Source organism: Acanthaster planci, linkage group LG10 (assembly GCF_054643075.1).
Source record: "Acanthaster planci isolate LZ-2023a linkage group LG10, COTS_SCS, whole genome shotgun sequence".
In the NCBI taxonomy this organism is placed as follows: Eukaryota; Metazoa; Echinodermata; class Asteroidea; order Valvatida; family Acanthasteridae; genus Acanthaster; species Acanthaster planci.
The window spans coordinates 19897251-19922613 of record NC_141786.1 but is presented as its reverse complement, the minus strand read 5'-3'; the positions used below and the strand labels follow the sequence as shown (position 1 = coordinate 19922613).

The 25363-nt window shown below is 42.2% G+C and overlaps 3 protein-coding genes and 1 pseudogene across 8 annotated transcripts in view; 1 reads left to right on the top strand and 3 right to left on the bottom strand.

The window, feature by feature from the left end:
* LOC147797958 (uncharacterized) overlaps positions 1-25363 on the bottom strand; it is a 216358-nt gene that overhangs the window by 29795 nt on the left and 161200 nt on the right. The window lies entirely within an intron of this gene.
* Positions 1-25363, top strand: part of LOC147797963 (uncharacterized) — a 236968-nt gene that overhangs the window by 105079 nt on the left and 106526 nt on the right. The gene's annotated exons all lie outside the window — the stretch shown is intronic.
* The window catches only part of LOC147797967 (E3 ubiquitin-protein ligase TRIM56-like), a 189521-nt gene that overhangs the window by 122569 nt on the left and 41589 nt on the right, over positions 1-25363 (bottom strand). The window lies entirely within an intron of this gene.
* LOC147797971 (uncharacterized) lies at positions 1256-23543 on the bottom strand (annotated as a pseudogene).

Below are 25363 nucleotides of genomic sequence, written 5' to 3'. Positions count from 1 at the left end.
CGCACATTTCATAGAGTCCGTAAGCAGCAAGCACGGCAAATGGCACACTTACTGTTTTTCTGATGGAAAATTTGCTCAACTCATCAGTGACATAACAATGAAGAACTGTGTGAGTGTATTACCATTAGAAAGGTTAGTAAACTTTAATTTCTACTCTAGTGAATTTAAGTACAACTTTAAAGCAGCTCTATAGGCCTTTTAAGAAGGCTGCCATATCTGTCTTGTTCCCTTTTGGCCCACTTGACATATTGATAAAAGGGAACAGACCAGTTTTTCCTTTGAGCCTCAATATCGTTACATCATTTTAAATGGTAGAAAAGTAAACTGACTGCCCTGTGAGAGAGGTCTATGAAGCTAGGCCCCAGTTCTTAGCAGTAGAGTGCTTTCAAGTACATGTACACTTTACTTTAACAAGACAAAATAAACGGCAAGGGTCAGTGCGACAGTGAACACTTGACAACTTAAACATGATTAGTGTGGGGGGGGCAGGTGTGCACAGATAGCCAGTGAACGGGGGTCAACATGAGGGTCTTACCATGGACCATGCTGGAAAACTGAACATCAGGGGGGGGAAGGTGTCAACAGAGAGCCAGTGGATGTGGGTCAACGCATGAGGGTCTAGCCATGGGTCATGCTGGAAAGCTGAACATCAGGGGGGGGGGGAAGTGTCAACAGAGAGCCAGTGGATGTGGGTCAACATGACGGTCTGAACACGGACCATGCTGGGAAGCTGAACATGATTAGGGAGAAGATGTACAGACCTGCCAACCTTTAGAATCGCAAAAGTGTATTCGAAGGTTCCAAAATGTTTATTTTTCAATAAAAATGTGTATTTTCAAAAACAAACAACAAAAGAAAGCTTACAAGTGCCTTTGTGTGACTACATACTATTTGAACTTTAATACTAACTTGTGCAGGCTTAAATGGACCTTATAACTTCCTGGTGTTGCTCACAGCAGTTGCTTTCTTGCATTTACGCAACAGTTCATTTTGGTGTGCACGTTGCTGCCACGGCCTGGCTGTGACTTGGGTGTATATTTTGTTTGTGAGAGAGTCTGACAGGACTGCAGTGCTTAGGCTGGATCTTGAGTTGGTCGCATTTTTGCGCACCATGCTGAAAATTCTTTCGTCTTCATCATTGCTGTGGGAGATGGACAGTATTGTGAGAACCAGCTTTAAGAGGTGTTGATGCTTGAGTTGGATGGTTGCTTTGTCCTTGATATGGGAAATATCAAGCCAACTTTCATCTGCCCTTTTCTCCAACAATGAGTCCATTTCCCCATCAACCCTGTAGTTTGCAAACTCTATCTCCAACTGGTCAAGTTTGTCCTCTATGATATGAAATCTCTTCACAAAATACAGCACGGAAGAGAAGCCTACTGCAAGTTGTTTGTTGACATTTGCCACCTCTGCATGTTTCAACATCTCATCATTCAAAGGGAATGCTCTGATGACGTATTCACAGACGGTTGTGAAATACTTTCTGACAGACCTGTAGAACTCCTCCAGTTGACTTGATGTGAACTGGTGACTACTAATGAAGCCTCTAATTTCCTGACCTAGGATTAGGTCTGCATTTGCTTTTCGGTTGTTTGGATCCTTGTACTGGCATTGCCTCAGGTCTGATAAAGGTTTGAGGGTGACTGGTCTCACAAATCTCAGCATAACATCTTTGAGAAAACCATTCAGTTTCTCATGAAGCACTTGTATCAATGGTTCATCTCTCTGAAATTCTAAATTCAGATGGGTGAAGAGTGGTGTTTGTTTTAAAAACAAACAATAAAGTTTATTGCAGTCATCCAGAGGTGTTGCGTGAATGTTTGCAGCTTTTGTGGTTGCACTCTTGTCAGACTTTGGGCATTGAGGCTGCATTACCAGTTGGTTTGGTAGTGGTTGATGTGGTGCTTTGCTGTTCTCTTGAAGGGAACTGCTCTCTTTCCTAGGACTGCAGCTGTACTCTTGGCCACGGGACTTGATGTAGGTTTCTTCTTGGGGATTGTGTAAGCATCGATTGCCCTGGTAAAACCATTGCTGCTGCTCTGTGAACTGCGAACTCTGGAGCCTTTTCCAGTGCATGATGCTGTTGTAACGCTTGCACTCTCTTTGGTTTGCTTCGATTTCTGATTTTTTCGGTTGATTTGAATCATCCTCATTCTTTCTTTTCACTGACCCATGACCAGCTTCCCGCTTGAATTATTCTAGTAATGCAGGCCACTGCTCCAATAGTCTGTTCAAAGCTTTCTAAAGGGAGAGCCATCAGGTGCACATGTTTCAATATCTTGTGATTTGCTGTGCCACACAGGCTCTGCACTCCTTTCACTTTGTAACAACCCCGACTCCTTAACTGACACAAGATATTTTTAGTAGCGCTGAATTTTGAGTCTCAATAACTGAACTAGAAGCAATCGTCCTGGCCCAATTGCATGGACAATTCAGACTCAAAAGATGTCTTTGTTGACAAACAGAAGTTGGTTAAGAATAAAAGTTTCTTTTATTCTCAAAACGTGGCCTCATGCAAGGCTCCTCACAGTCAAACAGGGAGTTGGTGAGGAAAACTGTTTGCTAACAAGTATTTCACCGCAGCAAAATACTTCACAAAGCAAGTATTTTCTCAACATGAAAACACTTCACAGGCTCAAAGCATCGAAGCTGGTCTCATCAGACTTTAGCTCTCTGCTCGCAAAGTTCCGACTCGATTTCTCAACACACTTTCAGGGTTTTTACACTCTACAAATCTACTATATTAACATAGTTACTGAATATAAGTCACAAGTAAATTATGCAGTAAGGTTATATCACCCTGCTCTAAATTGATGACTAATTCCATTGATCAATCAGAATAAAACCAAATGATGTAACCCATGACTTATATCAATTACTTAATAAAGTTTCACCCCTTCATTTCAAGGAAATATTATTCCATGAAACAAGGAAAGTTGTGGGTGCACTGGCTTCCGCCCCCACATTTCAAGTAGCTAACCAAGTTTTATCAATGGGTCAACTGGCCTTGGTGAACATCTGGTGTTTGACTCATTGACCACTACACTTTTTTGGAAACCTGTTCACAAAATCTAAACACCGCGCTGTGTTCCCTAAATATCAAGTCGATGGTCACATGGATTTTATTAGTGTCTACGGGATGTGATATTTCGGGTCAACAATTTATTAAAGGGTAGACGTGAAACAAGGGGTTTGGGTGACAGTCAAACTGTATGGTTGGTTTATTGCTCTCACTTCTCTTCATCAAAGTTCAATGTGGGTTGGAAGAAGGTGTAGCTTAATATAATACAACACACAAAAGGCAAAGTTATAGAGAGGTGAAGTTGTATACGAGTGTAACTAAACTATGGTTTGGCAAGACCATTGGAAATGCAAGTCAGACGGAGTGGGTACGGTACATGTGTGTAGCATCGTAAAGCTAGGCTACACTCATCGGGCCGGGCCGTGGTGGGAGCTGTCCCGGACCACCGCGGTGACTAGCAAGGGCTGGACAGGGCCAGCGCCAGTATGTACCGACCGCACTGCCACTCAGACCGCAATGTGTTGAGCGCAATGATAAGATCGCCGCACTGTGTACCATTGGCTCAGTGTAGAGACGGGGAGGACTGGACTAGTTAGCAGGACAAGGGTGGCGAGGGACACGGGGGTGTCTCGCCCGGCAATCGGTTCGGACGTAGCGTTGACGGGCCACTACGACTCTCACTAGCACCCTGGGCTAATTCGTACTGCTCTCGCATCGGTCCAAGCTAAGCTAGCTGGCCATTCATATGGTTGCATTTCTTTGCCATAAGAATGGTTATTATCGCACTTATCTCAGAAAGGGTCCAACCGCCGCACTACTTTAGGTTCCGCTCTCACAACAAGGGTTTGGTCCGCCGCACCTGACCGACGAGTGAGGGAAAATCTGCTCTATTTATAGGATTCTAGAGGCTTAGGAATTAATAAAATATGAGCGTCGCTGAACAGCTCAACCAATGAAAATCTTCCATCTCAAAGGGTCACATGACTTCCTGCTAGAGTCGTGTGCAAGAATCTAAGTGTCGTGTGTAAAAAGGTAAAAATACAGAATAAGAAGTCATGTGTACAAAGTGTAGAGCCGGGTGCCTGAAAGTGCTCACCCGGTCATCTGCGGCAAATGATTGACAGTTACAAAGTCTGAGGTTTTGGAACATTAGCATTTCAGGGAACCTTACCACACATAGCCACGTGGAGGGGAATTTCGACATGCCAAAACTGAGCAGAGAAAACACAAGGATAAAGGAGTGAAGGATCACGCCATCACGCCAGTATAGCATGAATAACTTAATACAAAATTAGCGTCTCTGCTACATGTCCATAATGCATAGCTGAGCTACATAAGAGACCCTGAGAAATGCAAGGACAGAGAACAAGTAAAACTAGGGGGCGCTAGAATTCCAAGATTTGCGGGTGCGTAAAAATGGTTACACAGTTCTTTGTGGTGCTTGGACGACTTCTCCAAATAATAGTAGATGGAGATCAGTACATCAACTGGAGTGAAAGGCAAAGTGGAAGCTTCTTTTTTTCTGCTGCCAAGTGAAGACAGTGGCAGGGGCATCCAAGAACCAATCTATCTGGATTCTCCTTCCTCACAAATGCTGCTACACCTGCATGAATGCCCATCATCACAGATACGTTGTCTGCAGAGAAGCAAATGCAATTCTTCCATGGGATCTGCTTTTCTTGCAAGGCTTTGTTGAGTAGTTAAAAGATGTTTTCCCCTGTTGACCTTTCTTCAGTAGTAGCTATCTCCAGTAACACACCCATAACTTTGTTCACTGTTTCATCAAAGTAGCAAACGACGACTGGATATAGCTGTTCTTCAGCACCCCTATCAAAGAAACCATCCGTTGACAAGAAGAAAGGTATTTGTCTCAGTTTTCATGTGACACCATCTGGGGAAAAATAAGATACAGGAAAATGCAACAAGTTTTCAGCAATGATTTCAATTAGTTCAATTGGCAAAATGTGACCTGGTATTTACTGAAACTCAATTTGATTAACTGAGCGTAGAAGCACATGGTTTGAGGATCAAAATAAAAAAATGAAGTAACACAGCTTCACCTCAAATGGGGATTTGTAAGAAAAATTTCACAAGACAGTAAGTTAAAAAGTGCAAACAGATTATGATGCCTATTAAGCAGGACGTGCATGTCGTAACTGCAAGAGGTCATTAGACACAGAAATGACAAAATCCCATCTTCATATACATGTACTGGAAGTCCAATAGGCACTTCAGATTGATTCATGCTTTTACATGATTTACAAACCCATCAACATTTTGAACATACATCCATTATTTATGCATCAATTATAATTGATTCACTGAAATAGAAATGTTGGCCCCCCCCAAAAGGCCTAGGCTACAGCTACATCATCAATCATGCATCATCATTGCATGGCACTGAATTAAAATTCACAAAAAAAATCACAAACAACTTGCATGCATGGCAAGTAAACCCTACAAAAAAAATTGGGTTGGCGTAACCTGGCCAACCCTAAAAAATATCGCCAACCGTAGTGTTTTATGGTTTTGTTTTTTTTTTAAAGTTCTGTAACCGCCCAACCCTAAAAATTATTGCCACCCAGAATTTTTTGGCTTTTGTTTTTGTTTTTTATGTGTTTATCTATACTAAAAGTGACTGCATTGCATAAATATTTGGACATAAAAAATGTTGAAAAAAAATTTAGCAACTGACGCACCCTATTTGTCTGTGACCCGTTAGGCCTACACGTATGCCAACCCAACAATTGTTTAGGCCTGAATTTTCACAAAATCCACTGATAAATCCAAACACTAAAACAAATAACAGTTATGTGAGTTACTCACCTTTAGTCTGTTCACCTTGGGGTCGTGCAATAGCGGTAGTTTTTGTCCTACTATAAGCAACCTGGGATGCAATTTTGCTGTCTGGAAACATCGTCATCACTATGTCTGTGAAATCATCCGACGACCCGAATGGCAGATTGTGCCAAACTACATAGTCTGTTGAAAGGGTCTCGGCTCTGACGGTGCTTAAATCTTCAGAAGACATGAACTTTCTGATGCTGTGGGTCGCATTCTTTGTTTCAGCATGGTGTCACCGATGTCCCGGTGTTTACTGCTTCCAATGTGGCGAGATACATCATAACTCCCACTATGCGCGATACTGAAGTCAGACCTACACAAAGTGCAGTGAGCGTAATGTTTACCTCTCTGGGAAGTTAATATGAACTCAAATTTCTCTGTATATTCCCTTTTCAAAGATTGCTTCCGTTTTGGGGTGTCCTTTTTAAAAGTTGAAGCCATCTTCATTTATGCAGTTTTATAATTACGTCGGGAATTTTTTTTGCATGCACATGAAGGTACATTCCACAATGCATGCCGATCAGTTTGGTATGCAACGTTCCCATTGGTTGATACGTGCGCTACCAGGGACATGTGTACATTGCGTACACCACTCACGAATGCTTTACTTTACAAGTTCGCAATATCAAATTGTGTGACATGTGACTTAGTCCTGCTTGCAACCACTTTAGCTATTTTAGCTTAGATTTCACACAGCGCCCTCTTGTTTTCTGTCCATGTCAAAATTATCAAAATCCGTATTTTGTGGTGATAAAAACATACAGTAGTATTTTTATTAATTTTTTGTACAAAATATGCCAAAATCGTACTAGTTGGCAGGTATGGCAGAGCGCTAGTGAATGTGGGTTAACATGAGGGTCTAACCACGGACCACGCTGGAAAGCTGAACATGATTAAGGGGGAAGGTGTGCTAAGAGAGCCAGTTAATATGGGTCAATATGAGGGTCCTACCAGGGATCATGCTGGAAAGCTGAACATGATTAAGGGGGGAAGGTGTGCACAGAGAGCCAGTGAACGGGGGTCAACATGAGGGTCTGACGACAGACCATGCTGGAAAACTGAACATACAATCATACCATTTCACCACAAACGTTGAGTATTCATTTTCCAAGGAATGCCAATTTCCTTTTTCCTATCTCGATGTAGGTTTCCTCCCTGTAACTTCTTCCATGTCTCGTAAAAGTGCCAATTCTCACCCTATCTACATGCAACTTCAATGGAGAGATTGGAGAAAACTGAAAACATGCCCAGAATAATCAATGCAGGTTTGAAATGCCCTACTGCAGCGTAGAGCACTTCCATTGTTACTAGTACAGAGAACAATAAAGTCATGCATTCAAAGTGCCACCGCACTGAATGGTACATTGTCTTAGTATTCCCAAAATCCAACGGGATTTGCCATTCTAGTAAGAAAACACTTACCTCTGTTTATCTACATTTGCATAATAGCAGGCATGCACATCAAACCTCGCTGAAAAGGTCACCCACGTCACACCCTCCACGCCCACTGCATGTCCCCTCCATAAAAGGCTGCACAGCACTAAGACTCATTCTATTATTTTGTTTTTTTTTTTTTTTTTTTTTTTTAGGTTTCTTTTTTTTATTTATTTGGAATAGGGACGGATGGTAAACAGAGGTGAGTGTTTTCTTACTATGGAATGGAAAATCCCATTTGATTTTGGGAATTCCATTACAGAAAACATCTCACCTATGTTTACCTACATTTGAAGAGTAGCACCGTTATAAGTAACAATTTGGGTGGGAAGGGACAGGCAGGGTAACGAAGGTCTAAACTGAGTCCATTCAAATATGAAAAAGGTTGTTTAGACACACCCAGAAGCTGCTAATCTGGTTGTGAGAAATGGTAGCTTTCTGGGGTGTAGAGGCTGCTGATCAGCCGACCTGCTTGAGGGTTTTCCTGCTCACGACACCCTCTGCTTGAACCACATCCTTCAGGTAGCATGAACTGAAGGTGATTAAATTCTCCCTGCAGGTCGTTTTCATTATGCCTGAAACAGAAACTCCAAGCTGGTGGGCAGAGGATCTTAAAGCTGCTTGTCTCCTGGGCACCTGATTTCGATCCTCAATATCGACAGGGCTTACACGTATTATTGCCTCCGATCTCATTTGAGCAATCGTGGTCACAGAGGCCGGGCAACGTAGTTGGATGGTCGTGATGAACAACTGCTTGATGTCACCTTGTAGGGTCGGCAAACGAGTGAAGAAATGTGTGGAAGCTCTTGAACCAAAATGACAAAGGTCCATCCTGTCTGCGGTCTAGAGGTGGAGGGCCTCAAGTAACGTGGTCAGGCAGAACTTGTTATCAAACGGAACAACAGGCTAGAGCCATAGATGTAGAAGGGAAAAGACCACTGCACCTCAAATACAACCTCACAGAATACTGGAAGGGCAAGGAGGCCAACTGAGATGGCACCCAGGCTGTTAAGAAAATGTGTGTGGTCGTCATCTCAAGAAGGTGGCTAACTTTGATATTGCCAACCCCCCCCCCAGCTGAAGTCACTCTTTAGGTCACTTGGTAAACACCTCAAAGAAGCACAGCTGTGTTGTGTTGTGCACTGCAACAACAGTCCCTCACAGGAATATCAGATTGCACTTTTGTGCTGCCCAACAACTGGCTTCACTGTTTCATGTGCATCGATGTGCAGTAAACCAAATGCCGTGAAGAGGACTGCACAAAAGACCCTGGGTCATTATGTGCTGGCGACAAACTGTGTACACACTGAACCTGTGCATGTTTGTGTTTCATGTAGAAAATACAAGCACAAGAGTGACTGTGGGCACTCGTGCATATTGGTACTGTAAAACCAAAGGAGGGTTAACATTGTATAAAGTAAGCTGAGTAGTTTACTGAATGGCTGTCCAAAAATAAACCAGTAAGGAAGGCTCGGGCCTTTACGAAGTACCTATTATAGACTGTGCTGTTGTATGGGCACTGTTGATTCCAACAATGATCACAAGGAACCCTAAACTACCTGTGCTACATGCATCTTGTATGCACGTGTTTTATGGAATGTATGGCATGAAATGGGACAATGACAACCAAGACTCACGAAGGTAATAAAAAACCTGCCTTAAGCTACCTAACTATACAGTTGACCATGCCTAAGAATTACAAGCAGATGAAGTCCTAATGTACAACTTGCGCCAGTCAAGTTGACCACTATGGGAACCCAAGGAGAAAGAGGTCAACCCAGGTCACACATACATGAACATGTAGCGTCTAATCTCATGGAAGCCGAGAAGTAGACGGAAACCTAGAGCTGTGCTAATGAAATTTGTGGGAACATGCTCGCCAAGGAAACAACCTTGATGAACAAATATGAATGCATAGAAAGGGGGCATATTCTGTGAATGAACCTGTACAACTGTAACCTGGACATGTTGGGGAAGTGCAGGAAGACTAACATAACACCTAGACATCCAAAGGCTATCGTAACTAGAGTACAGTACAAAGGCAGCCAGTTCATAACACAGAAATAAAGTGGAAGGCAAATGGTAACCAAAGGAGGATGCTGCGGGTCCAGCATTATGCACCACTGCGACATGAATGGCGTACTTGTACCTTGTTCAAGAAACACACTGAGCAGGAGGGGCCTACCCAAAGACTATAGAATTCTTTGTAGGGGAGGCGAGGCAGAGCCGGCGCTAGAGCTGTAACAAGGAAAGTGATTATGACTCAAAACAATGGTGTGCAAGCTAAGGCACTCTACAAGAGCGCAACAAAACTTGCATCCTATGCGGCGCACTGCTCCTGGAGCAGCTCTAACAGGGGGCCGCAAAGTGCAAGAGCGCCAAGTTCTGAGAAGGTGAATGCACAAACACGCCAGGACGCAACGCACCCGAAATGAACATACATGTATGGAAGGCACCTAGAGATTGTGCACGGAACACACTGAAAAGGCGCAGCCAAATATACTCAAGAATGGTCTGCCCATGTCAAGTCACCGAATGCACACAGCAACCCTGCCGGAAGACCTTGAACAGGAGGGTTCAACTTGAAGTGACACCAGAGAGTAGGAAAATTCAGTGCTGCGAGTTAAATTTCAGTACGGGAGTCCCTATAGACTGAAGCTCTAAGGGCAAATGTAAGGCAAAGGTGACTAATGACAACAGCTTCAGTGGAATTAGAACTATTACAGCTGCAGAAGATTTAATAATCTTCCAAGCCTGAAGTAGTCTTGAGACTGTACATGAATGTTAGTGTATCGGGACCCACATGACTGCGTCAAGTTCTGATGCCAAGAACTAGGAAACGAGCGAGTTCAGGAAATAAATGTGCCGGTACCAAGCAGAATACAAAAATATTCTGTGCAGCTAAAGAGGGTGGCTAGGCCTATTGGCCAAAAAACCACAAAGAGATTAAGACACATTGATTACTGTGAATAGAACTGCTCCACAATGGTTGAGGAGCACATCGGTCAACGATGGAAAACGGGATCTAATCCCCATGACACAATCAAAAATCTATTTTGAGGTAAACCTACATGCACAAGTGCCAAAATCGCTACAATCACCTGACGATAAGGCAAGACATGTAAATAAGGCACGATTGGAAAAAAAAAGAAGCTGACATGATTGAAGCTGACCTACATGTACTTCTGTCATCACTGTAAGTGATAGATTAGCCAGCTAAGGAAAAAAGAGGCCATCTTTATCAGAGGATAAATGACAGGAGAAAGTGTTCCGACCCCCAAGCGTCAACGGTGAAACGGACCTTGATTCCACCATGATCCAACGAGTGGGAGCGAGGCTGTGATAAAGAACGGGCACGAACATAGCGCTGAAGTCTGGTGCAGAGGTAGGTCTACTGTTGGGAGCAGTCGGCAGAACGGCGCCGAAAAATAGTTCCACAATTGGGAGAGACAGTTACATCGTGGGCTATTGCAAGGGGTGAAGGAATCTGCCAGAGAAAATGAGAATAGTTCTCGGGAAACACTGCTGAAAGATCTGGATGCTCGTAGTACCGGCGGGCTAGAGTCGTTTGAAGAGCAAGACCAAGCACTTGGATGAGAACGAGGTTGAAGCTGTTGCGTCTAACCTGTATCTGCAACAAAAAGGTTGTCGTCCACGTGGCTAAAAATGTGCTGCCGACTTGAGGCGTTGCATGGTGGTGCCCTAGGCCTCTGTGACCAAGAGGGGGTGGCCGGACGCTCAGATGACTGTGCTGTATCGAGTGCCGGGCCCCACTGTTCCGCACACACTTGGACGTTGGACTCCGCTGCCAAGTGCTCACTTAGGCTACCGAAGGTGTGCGGAACCTAACGGGGAGAAGCCCTGTTAGGTGCCAGTCGCGGAGTCGAACCCGGGGAATTTCCACTCGTACAACACAGCAGAGTAGACTCAGTCAACACGGTGGAAATGACATGCTTGGAGGGCCGATAAGGCTTGGAGGAACCGTGGGATTTGCCAGGAGCGTGGCTTGAACTATACATAGAAATTCCAGTCCTGTGTTCGGGTTTTGGTGGACTCCACCATTTTTACATAGAAAATAGCGAGGTTGCATGTAAACGTGAAACTCTATTGTATACTAAATTCACGCGATGTCGACTACATGCGTCACTGAAAATAACTAAGACGAGTCTTTGTGCTAGGCAGCCTTTTATGGAGGGGACATGCAGTGGGCGCGGAGGGTGTGGCTTGGGCGACTTTTTTCAGCGAGGTTTGATGCGCATGCGCGCTGATATGCAAATGTAGGTAAACAGAGGTGAGATGTTTTCTGTAATGGAAATTGTATTTATGACTTCAGAGAACAAGGTCATGTTCTCGTACAAGCCACAGTGCTGTTTGCTAAGTAGTATTTTGTAGCGGCTTTCAGAAATGGGGTTAAGGCATCCCTTTAAAACACCCATTTCTTGTGTTCTACATCAACTTTCACAGGTACAAAAACACAATAATGGTATTAGCTCAGGTTTCTTCACATTTTGAAAGAGATCATTTGAAAAATCCTGAAATCAGGGAAAAATCCTGTCAAATCTTACCCCTGAGCTTCGCAGTGTGCTTCTGTGCTATCCTATGTGATTCCAACAGGTGCTATATGATTTCAGCACCAGGTCATTCACTAGGACTGCAGGCAGAGAGGTAGACGAGTCAGGATACTCATTCATGTCACACTACAGTCAGGCATCAATGCTGTGGATGTAATAAGAAATTCAATGCTCAAGATACAATTGAATGCCTACTAGTACAATGTACGTATCGGCTGCACCGTGAAGTGACATATTTACGACAGTTTTGAATGCCTACTAGTACAATGTACGTATCGGCTGCACCATGAAGTGACATATTTACGACAGTTTTGAATGCCTACTAGTACAATGTACGCATCGGCTGCACCGTGAAGTGACATATATGCGACTGTTTTGAATGCCTACTAGTACAATGTACGCATCGGCTGCACCGTGAAGTGACATATATGCGACTGTTTTGAATGCCTACTAGTACAATGTACGCATCGGCTGCACCGTGAAGTGACATATATACGACAGTTTTGAATGCCTACTAGTACAATGTACGTATCGGCTGCACCGTGAAGTGACATATAGACGACAGTTTTGAATGCCTACTAGTACAATGTACGTATCGGCTGCACCGTGAAGTGACATATATGCGACTGTTTTGAATGCCTACTAGTACAATGTACGCATCGGCTGCACCATGAAGCGACATATATGCGACAGTTTTGAATGCCTACTAGTACAATGTACGTATCGGCTGCACCGTGAAGTGACATATATACGACAGTTTTGAATGCCTACTAGTACAATGTACGCATTGGCTGCACCGTGAAGTGACATATATACGACAGTTTTGAATGCCTACTAGTACAATGTACGTATCGGCTGCACCGTGAAGTGACATATATACGACAGTTTTGAATGCCTACTAGTACAATGTACGTATCGGCTGCACCGTGAAGTGACATATATACGACAGTTTTGAATGCCTACTAGTACAATGTACGCATTGGCTGCACCGTGAAGTGACATATATACGACAGTTTTGAATGCCTACTAGTACAATGTACGTATCGGCTGCACCGTGAAGTGACATATATACGACAGTTTTGAATGCCTACTAGTACAATGTACGTATCGGCACCATGAAGCAACATACAAATGACAGTTTTGGTGCACCACAAAGTAATGTACCATCTCAACTTTGTTCACACAATACATCAGTTCCTGATGCAAAGGACATCGTGCATGTAACAAGGTTGTTGGGACTTTACCGATGACCTCGTTGTAACAGAGACCTTGTATTATCGGAAAACAGAGAAAGCAAAGATGAAGGGAAACCTAACACTTTTCTTGCTATATTAATTTAAAGCAAGATATGTTGAATCTTAAAAATCAATGTTTGACAACATGTACATCCAACTGAGTTCAATTTGACTCAGTGACTCTGAATTGAAAGGTTGATGTTGCTGTGTTGCACCGTAGAAAACATTTTGAAGTACTGTTTGCCTTTTCCGAAGAGTGTACCATTCAATGGTGACTGGCCAAGAGCCATGTACTCTGAAAAAATATCAATAGCAAACTGGAAGAGAAATTGTCAACCTTAGAGTAGTGGAAGAGGATCCAGGGAGGACAGCTGGTACCAGACACATCAAGGAGGAATCTCCAGCTCTACATGTACAGGTTTGTCTCAATCAAAGGATGGTGACGGAACGCATCCTGTCGTTGGCTTTGAGGATGGTGTCTCTCTGTTGAACAAATGACAGATAAACGGTCAAGGGCAGGTGGAGAAATACCCCAAGGGTGAAGTGCACTAATCCAAGCCTCATTGGAAACAGTGCAAATTTAACCCTAAAAGAGAAATCGACATTTCTTCCCGATGTCGCCGCAGTGCATTTATTAAAGGGCTGAGCCTATAGGAATTTTTAGAGTGATACTTTGCACTCACTTTTTAACCAATTTTAGAAAAAACCAAACCATTCTTGCACAGCACTGATGTATTTTACACTGGGGTATTCAATGCACAGGGCCAGACTGAGTAGGCATACAGCTTTGTATTTCCAATGACAGGTAATGACAAAACTACAGGTATATGTCTGACTGTCTTCAACAGTCTTCAACAGGAGCGAGGAACCAATCCAACTACCCATTGCTGTCATGAATGAGACTTTTACAGACAAAAGCCTCTGTTCAGAACAGGGTCCATAATACATAACGGTGTTACCTGACCAAGAAATGTTGATGTGAGCTTTTGTCCTGAAACAGAATACATGTACATGTATTTATACTTCAATAATACAAATTTGTGTTTTATAATGACCTTTTAAATGAGATCTTTTCCCACTGGAAAGAAATTGAAATTTAATTCAAACAAATACACAATATTAATCCATCTCCTTCACCACAAAAGCCAGCTCGACCAATCCTTTTTTTTCTTATGTGCCAACGACCCACATTGATGACGCTAGAGATGTTATGTGACACGGGTAATACCATAACACATGTATTTTCAGCCCCATTTCCAACAGGGGCTATTCTCTGTAAAAGTCTCGGATTGGGTGCTCTCTTATCAACATTTTGGTGGAGTTTGCCCCCTTCAGTAAACCCTAAGAGGGGTCAAGAGAGGGCCAAACATTCCAAGCAGTGCTGGCCCCTTTCGTGGGAATGACACTTCACCAGTTTACAAATGATTTTATCCTCAGGCAAACCTGAATTCTCAGTTCTGATTGGTTGTTCCATGGCAACAAACAGTGTGATACAAGTATAACTGTATTGCACGGTTCATATCAAACCCAGTGTAATGCACTGTTTTAACTCAATTTTTATGCTGAGCAATCATACATCTGCATCAGAAGTGGCGTGTTTCCCTCGTGCTGATCATCACAGGTGTTTACATGTAAATGCACGTACAATACTAACAATTTCTTTCTTAGTGTGAGCCCAGTTCCTATTCGTTTATTATTGAAATAAGTTAAACCAGAAATAATTCCCATGCTCCCTAGATAAAATCACAGAATTGTGGTACATCAGTGTTCCTATTTTTCCTATGTGCCGTATGATATCTTTTGTCTTCTTTCTTTATATGAAGGCCCCTTTTCTTTACTGCGCGTCAAGTTTGCCTTAAAGATAAATTCGTTATCAAGCTTGTGCCCGCTGAACAAGGAATGTAGTGCGCCTGTGTCCCGTATACCACTCGGCCTTTGGCCTCATGACATATGTTTAAGCCATCAGAAATATAGTGGAGAGCACACTATTAGACTGTTAACATTTCAAATCCTAGAAATATGAACAAAGAGCTGTTCCCCCGAGATACCGGTATGAAGGTATTTCTTATACTACAAAACAAATTTGGACGAGTTCAAGAATCTATATACGTGTGTTTGATGAAAATGTATGGCTGAAAGCTAAAAGTTAAGGTGGGTGCGCCTAGGACAAGTTTCAGTGATAACAATGTACTTGGACAAATGTCGCCCCAATAATGGATGGTAGAGGCCTCTGTACAAAATCCCAGATGTACATGTACATGTAACTTCCTCTCTTTGGAAAGGTTTTCCACAGCCTTAAATTGGAAAGAAAGGATCCTGTTGTGACTACAGTGTACTTTGACCAGCGATAGTTATGTGATCAACAGATTCTGTTCGAATTGATCAATAAATCACACAGATCAATCAATTAATCAATCTATCAATCAGTTAATCAATCCCCCCCCCACAATGACTTTATACTAACAACAGGGAGAGGGCAACCTGACAAATTAAACCCCTCCCCCAAAAAAAGAACTTCAAGACAGTCTACAGGCAGGGGTGAGATTAGAGGAAAATGCAATAGCTAGGAAAAAATCACCAGAAAGTTTGAAGGCTCCACAGGAACAAAGAGTTTATAGCGTACAGGTATCATTTGAGTTTAAGGTACCTCTTCAAATACCCATTTCTTGTTATTAAAAAAAATTGAGAAACACCTTATTGGTAATCTCAGCACTTTCCAAATTTTAAAATCCACACGAAAAAAGATAATCTGATATCATGAAAAATCCTGACAAATGTCACCTCTGTACAGGTGATCTTCTTCCAAATCCCCATTTTCCCTGATAATGGCCAAAGTTTACAACCTTCCTAGTCACATGATTTTACGTTGACAAAGGTTCTGCATGTGTAGTTCATGGAGATAGTGAGCACAGAAAAAAGGCACGCTTACTGTTCTTTGGATGGCCAAAGTTTTCGGCCGTGGAAAACACTGCTTCATAACACAATCACCAGTAAAGAGGGCTCTAGGTACATGTAAGCATAATTTCCTGCTATAGTAAGCACAACTTGGAACCTGGTGCCATGAAATTGGTACCCGGTTCTTAGAGAGCAGAATGTGACAGTATTGCAAGGATTAGTGCAGTATTGAACACTTGACAGCCTCCTATGATGGGAAGGGGTGCAGAGACAGCCAGTGAACATGGGTCAACATGGTCTAACCACGGACGGTTCTTAGGAGTGGAGAACTTGACAGTACTGCAAGGATTAGTGCAGTAGTGAACACTTGACAGCTAATTACTATGATGTTAGGAAGGGAGTGCAGAGACAGCCAATGAACATGGGTCAACATGGTCTAACCACAGACCGTGCTGGAAACCATGCTGAACATGTAGCCGGGTCAGTCCATGCAGTTGGGACACAATATGAAACGGTGCCAAATGTTACATGGGTTCCATAACAATGAACAGTTATTTCCCTACATGTGGATTCCAAATTGACATACATCCTGCAAGGCTGAATACAGAGGGGTGTGTTAGTTTTACAGAGTAAATGACCTACTCTGCAGGTCATGACAGGTGGTGAAAGTTACCCATGTAAAAAGGACACCGTCACAAATTGTGCCCCCACTTCATGGAATGACCCAGCCATATTATTTCAACCGAAATATTGATTATTCATCTTCCACAAAATTTCAAAGTTCCCCTTTGCCCATCTAAGTGACGAAGCAATTAACTTGTACATGTGTTGTAAAAGTTAAAGTTCTCACCCAACATGTAGCCTCATGTACTGCTCTCAACTTTAGAGGAGAGATTGGAGAAAATTGAAACATCCTCAAAATAATCACAGAGCCTTAGAGTGCCCCCACAGCTGCTAGAGTCCACGGCATACATTTGTGTTTGCCTAAAGGCACGCCTTGAAACACCCATTTCTGGTGTTCTATATCAACATTTATCCCTAAAAACCACCCTAATGGTAAACTCAAGATTTTGAAAGAGATTGTTTGAAAACCCTGAAATCGGGAAAATCCTGATGAAAAATCTGAACAAATCTCACCCCTGCAATTTGCAGTGTGCTTCTGTGCAATGCTTTGTGATTCCAACAGGTGCTGTATGGTGTCAACGTCAGAACATTGGCTGGTATTGCAGGCAGAGAAGTAGATGAGTCAGGATACTCACTCAGATACCCACACCACTGTCAGGCATCAGTGCTGTGAATGCGATAAGAAATTCAAGATGTGGGTGCTAATCTTTGCTGCACTGAACGGAATTCTTTTAATTATGAACCTGATGGCCTTAACATTATCAAGGCTTTGCTGCACAGAATGGAATTCTTTCAATGATGAACCTGATGACCCTAACATTATCGAGGCTTTGCTGCACAAAGCAGAATTCTTTCAATTATGAACCTGATGATCCTAACATTATCAAGGCTTTGCTGCACAGAATGGAATTCTTTCAATTATGAACCTAATGACCCTAACATTATCATCGCTCCAGATACTTGTCTTCATAATCTATCAGTTGCACCACAAACCGGTACAGCAACAACCAGATTTTGTACACTTGTTATGACAGTTGGTGGTGAAGCAACTATCCAAACGACGATATGCATGTTGGGACTTCACAGATTACCTTGTTGTAACAGGGACACTGTAGTCTAGCAAAGCAAAGATGTAAGGAAAACCCAAAATTGATCTTGCTTTAAGCAGGATACAGTCATAAATCAAGGTTTGACTGTATCCCATTTCAACTTGTCTCGTTGACTCTGAGTTGAAGGGTTGGTGTTACTGTGTTGGATTGCAGATTATATTTTGAAGTGCTGTCTGCCTGTTCTAAAGAATGTAACATTAAATGCTGGTTGGTCAAGAGCACATACTCTGGAGCAAAACAAAATAAAGAGCACACAAGAAATGAGACTGTCAACCTTAGAGTAGTGGAAGAGGATCCAGCGAGGACAGCAGGTACCAGACACATCAAGGAGGAATCTCCAGCTCTACGTGTACAGGTTTGTTTCAATCAAAGGATGGTGACGGCACGCATCCTGTAGTTGGCTTTGGGGATGGGGTCTCTCTGTTGAACAAATGACAGATACTAAACGGTCAAGGGCAGGTGGAGAAATGCCTCAAGGGTCAAGACCACTAATCTCTACAACTATCTCCGTGCCACATTGGAAACAGGAAAAATGAACAAGGGGTGAAATAAACTAATCCAAGCCCATCAATGTAAAGTTCAGGGCTCAATTACATGCAAGCCATCATTACTGGAGTTTTGGAAACAAAAATCAATTTTTTGTTTTGTCCCTACTTTGTTCATTTGTTTTCAACTTTTTGTTGGTTAGCTTAAATTCAACGCCGAAAAAGAACAGCCTACTCACAGCAATTTTTTTAAAATGGCTTCCCTATACTTTCTCATTCACTGTGGACCATTTTTCATCTGTAAACTTATCAACTGTTCCTCTGGATGGAAGCACCCAAATCCGGCTTAAATTTCCAAAATACCTTCATTTTTCGGCCAAACAATCTCATTTTTCAAAAGAAACTGTGAGGCAACTGTTTATGTAATTAGTGCACTGCATCTTTAAGATAGATTTAAGGGATCCATACTGAGCCCTTGTGAAGTCCACAGGTGGGAACCCTCTCTCTATGAACCATTTCATTGAGGTTGACAGTGCGGCAGAGAGGGGCACACTATTTTAGGTTCAGCAGGATTGTTTAGCCACAGGGACAGTGATGAATATGTTGATGGAAAATATCAACCATGTGAAAGATGTGGTAGAGTTTACATGCAAATGGCACACTGTTGGCAATGATCATAAAATATGTAACTAAGTAAAGCAAATGGCACACTGTTGGCAATGATCATAAAATATGTAACTAAGTAAAGCAAATGGCACACTGTTGGCGATGATCATAAAATATGTAACTAAGTAAAGCAAATGGCACACTGTTGGCAATGATCATAAAATATGTAACTAAGTAAAGCAAATGGCACACTGTTGGCAATGATCATAAAATATGTAACTAAGTAAAGCAAATGGCACACTGTTGGCAATGATCATAAAATATGTAACTAAGTAAAGCAAATGGCACACTGTTGGCAATGATCATAAAATATGTAACTAAGTAAATCAAATGGCACACTGTTGGCAATGATCATAAAATATGTAACTAAGTAAAGCAAATGGCACACTGTTGGCGATGATCATAAAATATGTAACTAAGTAAAGCAAATGGCACACTGTTGGCAATGATCATAAAATATGTAACTAAGTAAAGTAAATGGCACACTGTTGGCGATGATCATAAAATATGTAACTAAGTAAAGCAAATGGCACACTGTTGGCGATGATCATAAAATATGTAACTAAGTAAAGCAAATGACGCACCTGTAGATTTTCCTTCCTCATACAAGTCATCAGAACAGGAAAAAACACGCCTTGAGACTTCTGACCCAAGATGTGGTGAGTTCATTTGCCTCCACATTCCAACTGAAGGAGTGGTCAGTGCCTGCATCCAATAAGAAAACTGAGTTCAGGGATGATAAACTGCTGGGAGGTATCGGCGATGCCACAGAGGATGGTGGTTGCCGATACTTTCAAGATCAAGATAAGATTTGCAACCTTGGAGTAGGGCTGGTTTCACATTGGTATAATCAATTGACAAAATGCCAGATGGCAACTGGTAAAACACTCTTAGTGTCAAACTGCTATATCCTACCTTAGGCACAAGAGGACCGGTCACAGACAGGATGTGATCTTTTGTGAGTTTACAAGGTCAGTATCCTGAGTGGGGTGTATCATCCAAGATACTTAAGTTTAGGGGGAGCTGTGGACTATATTCTCAGTAAAAACCAATCCCATGGCCCATTGCAGTAATCCAAGAGGCTTTTAACCAGGTTAACAGCCGCCAAAATACATTACATGTACCTGATCAAAAACAGGTTGACATGATCTTTAAATTATACTTCAATGATACAAATTGGTGCAGTAAATATATGAACAGGTAAAGCATGTGGTAAGAATTTCAGGGAAGATCAATGGTGAACATGCATTCCTTGGTGCATGACACTGCCAAATTCTCACTGCATTCCACTGTGCTTCAGTCCAATATTATGCATACCAGTCGTCTAGTAGCCACACCCTTGGTTACATTCCATAAAAGGTCAATGAGGTCATCAAGTGGCCAACAAACAATTTTTGATTGGAAGCCGCGTTCCACAACCGGTACTACTTGACTCAAAGCTAAGTCGACAGAAACTGCACTGCCAAGCCGGTCGTCGTACACACACGTGCATACACACAGTCAAGCCATGCGCGGTGCTTACTGAGAGTAGTGCGTACATGATGTATGTATTTGAATGTATCAAGGAATTTAATCGTTCAAGTTGTAGGGCTGAGGTGGCTATGCCTAGGTACCTAGCTATGCACAAAGGTACATGTATGACTTTTTACTGCTACGTTATGATTTGGGTTTTGAAAAGTATGTTTGATAGCCTTTTTGTGACAATCATTTTTCGATGGGGGTGTTTTGGAGCACGTGGGCAGTGGACACAAATAAACCTTTCATTTTCATGTTCTATAACTCAGGCAATACCAAAATATATTTTGGACCTGTTTCCAACAGGGCATATTCTCAGTAAATGCCTCAGATCACGGGCTCCCTCATCAATAATGGCTGCCCCCTGGAGCCATGCTGACTGGAGTTCCTATCCATCCTGCGTAGTGGCACCTTTGGTGGAAATAGCACCTCAATCATTGTTTACAAATGATAAATCCTCATTACCCATTTGGCTTAATGATTAATTGAGTTGCTACCAACAAGACTGGGTTTGATTGGACACTGCCCATGAAAACAGGTCTTTCCAGCTGACGAGGGGGTGTTTCAGATGGATATTCAAAACGCTTGGCCTCCCAAGTGAGACACGTTGAGGGGTAAAGATGCAAAAGGTACATGTACTGTGACTACATCTCAGGACATGCATAAGTGAGCGAGGGCACTGTTTATTTGGGAAATCAGAGATCGTGATTAAAATTTGTCTTTTTCCACAGGCTCTAGCTCCTCTGATTAATTTTTAATTTCAGAATTTTCAAAATTTCAAGTGAAGCCAGCATTTAATTTATTGAAATAAGGTACGAATAAGAACAAACATTTTGGAAATGTGAAGTTTGAGTTTTTCAGTCAATATCCACACTCATTTTTGTAAGTACACAAGAAAATCACAGCTTGCTCTGCATTACGCTTGTACATCAATAAAACATCTCAAACTATCCCTGCTTCAAACCAAGTTTTCTTTGCCTTGAAGAGTCCGATAGAATCCAAATTTACCTGTACATGTATATATCGAAATATATCTAATGACATCTTCTCCAACCTCGCTCCTAAAAGAAAATAGCAAACATAGTTGAAAGGTTTATAAGCCTCAATCCCTGTAAAGCAGACCTACAGGACCAAGCCCTACATTTATGCACACTGTAGACCACACCCATGGTCGCTATGCGCTAATGACAGCCATAATGCCAGTCAGCTTGGTAGCTGGGGCAGGCAGTACCGGTATGGCGCCTCCTGCAGTTTTTATGGACAAAAGGTTTAGAAATGAAAACAACACTACGGCCTACAGGCCCAGAATCAAGATGTAATAGGCCTACATGTTCATGTACCCACCAGAACTGTGGGGTCCATCATCCAGCCATGGAGGTAGGAAAAGACCTCCATGATCCAGCACGCAGTCTCCCCTGGGAGTGCGGCGGACGGGACGAACATTTCAGGCAGCATAAATAATCTTACAAGTTACAGCCTCGCTAAATCACCAAATGACTTGAGATATCCGTGTATCTTCTCAGTAATTACATGATAATAAAATTCCACTTTCTTTTTCAATTCTAAAAAAAAAAACATTAAAAACCGTGGATTATTGTAGCCATGGCCTGACATGTGCCTCAGCTCAGATCATCAGTGCATCTCATGATGCGCGAACTGTCGACACGTCACATGCGCAGCACGCGCGCAGCACGCGCGCAGCTCGCAGCTAGCCATTCAAGTACTTAATGATAGCGCCCTCAAGGAAGGTTTCGTTCAACGGAAAAATCCTTCGGTGCATCGAAAAGGGGTTCTTTTTTCAAGCCTGTTTAGACTGTTGTGTATTTATTTTGATTTCCGTTCAGATAGATGCTTTTAAAAATATTATTGATATATCAAGGTTATAGGTTAGATTCTAGCGTCTTTTATATTTCAATTAAGCACCAAAGTCTGAACTGCTTTTTTTTTCAAAATAAAACCTTTACATGGGATGTAGGTGGTGCCCATCGTTAAAATGTGTAGCCTACATTTGGCTCTCTGGGAACTTTCACAACATCAATAGAATAAGCAGGGAGAAAGGAATAACATGAATTATTACCTATTTCACCATGTTGACATTTATTGATGTGGCACAGAAATAAAAAAAAGACATCTCCACACTGCATTAAAACCCTGAGGCGAGGTATGTATTTTTTTACACGGTCTCGGGAGCGGCCTCGCCAGGTGAGTCCGTATCATTTCTCAGGGTTACAGAGACCTGAGTCCGTCTTAAAAGTTATATAAATGCTTCAGTGATTGTCCCCTAGCCTCGACAGCTCTTAAAAACCACCAAAAGTACATCTCAGTACTGTGGGGGGGGCGTAATCCCAGCTATCCCGATTTGAGGGGGGGGGGCTTGCCACACGTCAGCCAAGCCGCACCACCACCACAACCCCCCCAAAAAATAACACTTCAAAGATAGCCGAAAGAGGCCTCTGACAAGTTCCAGACAGCTGTCACTGATAAGAAACATTCCACTGTCTGCCCCAGGCACCGTTTTGTAAATAATCCACTAGATTGTACACAAGGGGCCACTTAGCACACAGTCCTATGGGAGTTGCATTAAATCCTGTTTCTCAACTCAGCTTGATAGGCCACTACGTAGACCGACGCCGGCTAAATGAAACTTTAATTAATTACATTTTTAACCCCTTCTTTGCCACACACTGTGACAATTGACATCACGTGCTCAAAAATGTTCTAAAGACGAGATTCACCGAGGAGTCGATCCCAAATATAGCCTGAAAGTAAGAGGTCACGCAGCGGGCTTCCGCAACCCCCGCGGGGTCCGCCTATGGGGATTTTACACCGCTGCGGCCGTCCTGTCACGTTCCATATGTTTTGGAAGAATAAATCCTGAGGCCACCCCATGAAACATTCATGCTGGAATTTTACCTTTGACTTCCTCAACCAATATTTAGGAAAAGTCACCCCAGTGGAAATGGGTAAAAAAAACGAATTTTCTACCTTTTACGTCCGGCGATATCGTACCTAGATCTCTCCGTGTTCAAGCTCGTTTATTTTGTTTTCATTCCCCGTGCTTACGTGAAAATGAGATTGTAAAAAGTTGCAAACAGTTTTACCCACCTGTAGTCGATGGATTCCGTGTTCCATTGATTTGACATAACGAAGTTAGTTTGTGAGCAAAAGTTTGATATAATATTAGAAACATTCGTAAAAGTAGCTTTATCGGTCTAAGTTTATTACCTTATAACCACCTGCAGCCACGTGAAAATGTCCGTTTAGTTTCAGCTTTTACAGCCAGACTACCATAAAATTTTAAACCGTAAATGTTCATCTGCCTTCAAGACCGCTGCGCTAGCCCGTTTAGATTTTCGGAGGGGATGGGTCAATTTTGGCAGGATATTTCTCTTTTAGGTCAGGTATTTTTTCACTTTCTAAAAATTGGTATACTGGTAAATGATTTTCAAAGCCCTTTTTCCAAGTTGGATTTTTAATTAAAGAAGTAACTGGAGAAACACAAGTTACAAATTCTAAAATCTTTGCACGTGATTTTTCCTATACCAGGGTTCCGGAAGCGCGCCATCAGGGGTCAACTTTGAGGCTCTATTCATAATGGATAAATTAATGACGCGTGAAAATAACTCCCTGCGCCTAAAGTTTTAAAGTCTTTCATTCGAAGGATGGATATGCGTCGGGGAGATGTTACTTTAATGTTGGTTTTTTTTACCCTGCTCGACGTGTATATTGTAGTTAGGCCTAGTGTTTCCTCCGAAAGCTTGAGAAAAAATACAAGCGTAGTCGGATGGGACTTACTTTGGTATCAGGTAATGTGTTTTTCCCCTTCTAGGCTCGTAAGGATGCCTCTTTATGACAGTTCATGTAGTTAGTTCCTGTAAAACCCCGACGAGGAGGTGGTGCGTGATTCTGTTCCGGGAACAGTGTTCTTGAGTCGTGTTCCAGCCGTTCGAGCGCGAGAACAAGAAACCCGTGTCAAGAACAGGCAGCCCAACCTCGACCTTTAAGTTTGTTTCCAGTATATTAATATTACGATCATTTTAACGCAAGCCTGGCAACAACGATCGAAGGTTGGGAAGTGGCCCCGGCTGGAACTTCTTGTCGTGAGGGAAGGAAAAATTCCAAATTCCACGGAGCCACTAGACGGGGAGGCTTCAATATACATTCTACATGAATCCTTGTTCACTTTCTAAGCATGGACATATCTACACGTTAGCCATTTCTTTGGCACTTCTTCCAGGAACTTCATATTGATTATGTCATAATAGATAGTTCCAGGTTCCCGGGATCTATTTGTTGAGGAAGGGACAAGGGTTGATCCTAGGTCCCTGGCTTTGTAACTCTTCATGAACGTGAGTGATTGGTTAATGCTTAGTTTTTTTGGTTTTTCAACTCCAAATAGGGCCGCGTGGCATTGCAGCTACACGCACCACCAATCGATTGGTGGTTGTCGAGGAGAACGCATCCATAGATGATAAATGTTGGAATCTTTTTTCCATGCTTGATGATTTGATTATTTTCTCCGCTATAATTTAGAGAGCAAAATAAGCACTTTCCCGCTAAGCGACAGGGATAAAGATATCAACATTTTCGAAGTTAGAGATGTCAACAGCAATGTTTCTTCATTACTTAGTGTCTTAGGGTGATTGGTATCCTAGAATTTATAAAGAACAGTAAAATAAATCAATTATGAAAATCAGACATGGCATCAATAATTGTTATCGATTTTGATGAGTCTATTTTATGCCAGTGAAGGTAAAACCTTTCCATTCTGCGGATATTTGTTTCTGCACAAGCTGTTCAACATTTATGGTAAACTAGGTTCAGTTATCAGGGCTGATGGTAAACATTATTTGCATTAACTTTTCGACCACAATTGTGTAGTTAGCTCGATTCAAATCAGTGGGACCTGCGTTTCTTATACAGTATAAATCTATGATGGCTCATCTTTTCAAGATGGATTTGT